Consider the following 5,153-nt stretch of genomic DNA (forward strand, 5'->3'; position numbering starts at 1 on the left):
ATTCTTAAACACAGTCGAGTAAGATGACGTTAGAAGCACCAAGGACTATTAGTCATTAAATACAGAAGGAAATTCAATCTGTAAAAGGATATCATGAGCTCAAGTACCTTTAAAAGTCCCTCGGCTTGGTTCTGAGTAATCCCTGAGTTTCTAATTCTTACCAAAGACACCGCTTCATAACTGGCGGTGCTGGTTGGAGAATCCTTTTGCTGTGGTGTCAGGAGGGAGGGAGTGGGGAGGGAGTGGCTGGCCGCAGTTTTCCCCCATTCTAGCACTTGAGAAACACATCCGCTCTACTGTGCTGCCGGGCCTTCCAGCATGAAGCCGGTGGTGGCAGTGGGCTGAACTGGCTGAGGAATCATCTTTGCAGCTGCCGTTGCTACCTCCCGATCCTGAGTGTCCTCTGAGCTCTCAACCCACTGCTAGTGCCCCTCAGTGGGCTGGGACCCCTCAGATTCACTAGGCAAAGGGGGGCAACTGTCATGGGCATGGAAGTAGGGGCAGGGGAAGTAGGAGTGGGGTGGCACTCCCAAGCCAAAACCCATTGCTGAGGACGAGAAGCATGAAAAAATGGCCCCGTCTGGAGAACGCAAACTCTTGCAGTAGATCCGTTTTTCAAATCAAAGCTTAATGGGAAACCCATAAGCAAACAAGGTGAAGGCAGAGCTGCTTTCATTAAAGAAAGCGAGAGAACCATCCAGAGCTCCGCCCCTCCATCCTCCTCCCTGGACCCTGCATCAGCTACTTACTAACTGAATGAGTGGCGTTAGGCAAGTCAACTGCCTGTCTGAGCCTCCATCTCCTTACCCGTAAAAGCAGAGAGGATGCTTCGGAGGGTGTGCAGAGAACGGAATAAAATGACATACAGATGAAAGCAAGCATGAGGCATAGTTATTGATAACAGCTTCTTCCTTGCCTCTTATTTGTAATCGGTAAAGGTGAAGAAGAAACTAAACTTTGTTCCCTAAAAGGTCCCTGAGTCTCAGAGGAACCCCCAAATCCGTGGCTGAATAAACTCGCTGGGAGATTCCAAAGGCATTGGGGTGTCCACTCCTCCTTAGACTACAACCAAGACAGAGCCCACTGTGGTTAACTGTCTCCCACTGGGTCATCACAGGCCACCTGCTGATTCCATTTTGCCTTCTGTCTCCAAGGGAACAGATCAGTGATGGCTCTCCGTGCCTCTCTCCATGTTCTAAGATCATTCCACAGCATCAACTCCCAATGGATCAAAGATACAAACATAAGAAAAACAAAACCATAAAAGTACCAGAAGAAAACATACTCTAGAACCTTGGAGTATGGAAAGCCTTTCTTTTATCCAGAATCTATACCCCTGAAAAAGATTACTATAATCACCTAAAATTTTTTTTCACTTAGACACACACACACACACACAGCATAAGCAAAATCAAAAATCAACAATGTGAGGTAAATATTTGCAACTCCTATCACAGAGAGCTAATCTTCCCTTCACATATCAAGAACTCCCAGAAACTATTAAGAAAAAAGGATCAAGCCAATAATACAATTTTTGTCCAGATGGGCAAAGGATATGCAGAGGCAACTCACAGAAAAGGAAATACAAACGGCTCTTAAAAGAACCAAATGGTGCTCAATTTCACTTTAAAATAAGGGAAGTGCAAATTAAAACTGCAATGAAATGCCTGTGTGGCAAGGTTGTGGGGAAGGAGGGTCTTCATTAATTGCTAGTGGTTGTATATATTGCACAACCCCATTGAAAGTATCTGGAAAACCTTATAAATATTATAAACACACTTACCCTTTGACCCAACAATCTTCCTTGCCAGAATTTATCCTACAGACGTACCGGTACATACACGAAGTGTCCTGGTTGGCACTGTTCGCAGTAGCAAAAGGTTATATGCAACCCAAGGGTCCATCAATAGGAAAATAGTTAAATAAATGTATGGTGTTTCCATAAATAGGATACTATAAAGCTGTAAAAATGAGTGAAGACACTCTTTATGCACCAATTTGAAAGATCTCCAAGATATACAATTAGGTGAAAAGAGCAGAGTCCAAAACAATTTGCATAGAATGCTAACTTTTGTCAGTCCTGTCCCTCTGGTATTTCAGTGTCATTTTAATTTGCATTTCTCTTAACATAAGTGAGATTGAGGCTCCTTGTATTCTTTTATAAGCCATTTGCGTTTTATTTTCTGCGAAAGGGGGAAATAAAAAGGAAAAAATATATATACATATGTTTTTTAATATATAAATACAGACACACGTTTGCTTGTATTTGTTAAAGACACCCCAGAAACTAATCTAAGTGTTCGTTTGTGTTGGGGTTGATGGGAGCAAAGGTAGGAGCCGGGCTTTTTACAGTTTTGATTTATGAACCAAGAAAATGAACTATCTGTCCCAAAATAAAAGGAAACTAAATTAAGCTTTCCCCACCAATGCCTCAGGCTCCTGTTAAACCTATCATTTTCGAATTTGCCGAGTGTTTTTCAAAGGCTAAATTTGACTTTGGAGGAACAGAGCAAGGTCAAGGATGAATGGACAGCCAGGGGTTTCCAGAAGACCCATGAGGAGGCCCCACGTGGGTGGATGGACTCTTTTGCCAATTTGTAAAAGTTGAAATCAACAGAGCGCCCCCCCCCCCCCAGCTATGAAATCAACAAGAGGAGCAATGCCTGCTTTGGAGCTAACATGGCCACTGAGTCAGGGTATCCAGAACCGACTCCAACAACAAACAGTAGGTTCCTGCAGCAGCTGAAGAAACAGAAGGCTCCCAAGCCGAGAATATTCCCTCTCTAGCCTTCAGGGCTACAGCTGGACCCAGACCCGACCTGACTTACATCTTGTCAGGATGACACATGTGCAACCGCTCTCATGTTTGGTTTAGTTATCTTCATTTCTCTCGGAGCACCTGGGACGGCCGCCTGTCACCCCCATTTTAAACATTTTCCCAGCCGGAGGGGCCCCTGGCCGCAGCTTTGCTTCCCCTTCCCTAGTGGAAGGGCAAGAGCTGGCCAGGGCGCTGCAAGATGAGACGGCACATCTGACGCACATAGAAAGAAAAGAGCAAACTGGAGTCTCCAAAGCCGCCTGTCCCTGCGGGCTGAGCACTTGCAGCTTCCCCCTTTGATTCCTCTGGTTTTCTGAGCTCAGAGCACAACATGTTGGAAGTTAGCGGAGCAGCTGCCCCAGGAAAGAACATGCTCGTTCCACTATGTTGGACTTCAAGGAAAAGCACTGAGGGCTGTGAGGCCCCAGGAGGAGACAGACGCCAGTGGCTCCACAAAATGTCCAGTGCCCACCAGCCTCAGTTCCGTTCATGTAAACCAGCTGATTTGGTCTGGGCAAGCTCCAGTTCCCGGGCTGGGGAGAATGCATTTGTTCTGTTACTGATGGATGGAACAGATCTCTCCCCTGCCTGGTGCTGTCAGGGCCAAGTGCTGATCTGGCCTGAAGTGGGGGACACAGTGGGGTTCTGGAATCGGACAGGGAGCTGCAGCCTGGACTTCCGCTCGCCTGGGCATCAAGCAGGGGCATGGCAGGGAAGTAGCAGGCATGGCAGCCTCCACAGGACTTCTCAGAGCGTGGTCCACGGACCAGAGAACTGCACCTCTCCAGGAGAGGTCCTCATCCTCCCACCTCCACCCCAATTCCTAAGATGCGGAGCTCACCTCTGCGCCGGGCACCACGGGCCTTGGGCAGCCCTGACGTCCTTCTTCAAGATGTGTCTGCCCAGAAGCCCCTCCCACCCACCGCAGACCGTAAGTCCCCCCACCCAGAGACCGGAAGTCCCTCCCACACCACAGACCCTCGGCGCCTGGAGGGCAACTGGATCTCTCTGGCCCAAGAGGGTCCGCTGATGGTTTGCAGACTGTGATGCGCCTGTGAGCCCTCACCCTGCAGAGTCATAGTCCTAAGCTCCTCCATCCACTCCTCCCTTGTCATGATTTTAAAACCCTTCACCAACCTTGTCATTCACCCCCCATGCTACAGTTCGCCCGGGTCCCTCTGAAAGCATGAGCCCCCCAGTGCAACTCCCTCCCCAGATTTCTCTGAGCAGAGCAAAGGACGTGGAACCATCATTTCTCAGTTGTTCATTTGTTCAACCCATGTCTATCCAATGCCTCCGATGTGCCAAGAGCTGGGCGCATGAGGCTCTCCCAGATGCCCTTAATGTATGTCGTCTACAATGGGGGAGTCTTATCAGAAGAAATTCCGGAGCTACAGCTGACATTTGTTTCACCAAAAACCATGTGACCTCTGTACATCGCTACTCCCATATCCCTAGGGGTTTGTTCTGTAACAGCACGCCGGGTAGCAAGTATTCGGCAGAGCGGCGGAGGTGTCTGTCTCATTCCCGAATTATGGGGCTAACACTCAATTCGACAATAAAGCAAAGAACACCAAAAGCAGGGTGCAAAGGCCACACCCGAACAATCCCCACCCCCATCTTCCCCATCTATTAAAGTGCTTGGGCTGAACACAGAGACAGTGGCCAGCTGTCAGGAGAGAGGGAGAATTCAGGGTGTGATGCTGGATGCTTGCACATGTACTGTCTTCAACACAAGCCCTGGGACTCTGACCTAAGTTCCTGGGTCACAGGGGACACTGAAAGAAATGGAACGAATGAAACTTGGGATTGTAATCCTGAAGGAAGAACAAGAATGACCTGTGTATGGTAGCTGGGTCTGAGCTCTTCGACTTGGGAGGAGGCAGCTGCCCCCTCTTCATTGGACCACAGAGGAGATGAGGTCAACACCAGGAAGACAGGAAGAGAGACCTCAACATGGCAGTGGCTGATCTCAAGGTCCCATCAAAGCCAACCCACCCCAGCAGGACAGGAGCCCAACGGCACCACAGAGGCCCAGTCAGAAGAGCAAAGGACTCCAGACTGACAGCTAGCATGCAAAATTATGTCCCACCAAGGAGAATGTCTGAGTCCTCTTGGGACCCTTACCTTCCAGAGAAACGGAGGGCTGGGGCTGCAGAATTTGTGCAAGTGGGACTACAAGCCAGAGCCTGCTACTGTTGGGATCCACCGTCATCCACTGGCCCTAGCCAGCTGTGAGCTGGGGACACGGAAGTCACCACGGCCACCATTCAAGCCAGCATCAGATCCGGAAGCAGCAGCAGAAAGCTGATCTGCAGCCACTGCAATTTCCCCA

The sequence above is a fragment of the Lagenorhynchus albirostris genome, chromosome 16 (assembly GCF_949774975.1).
Source record: "Lagenorhynchus albirostris chromosome 16, mLagAlb1.1, whole genome shotgun sequence".
Classification (NCBI taxonomy): Eukaryota; Metazoa; Chordata; class Mammalia; order Artiodactyla; family Delphinidae; genus Lagenorhynchus; species Lagenorhynchus albirostris.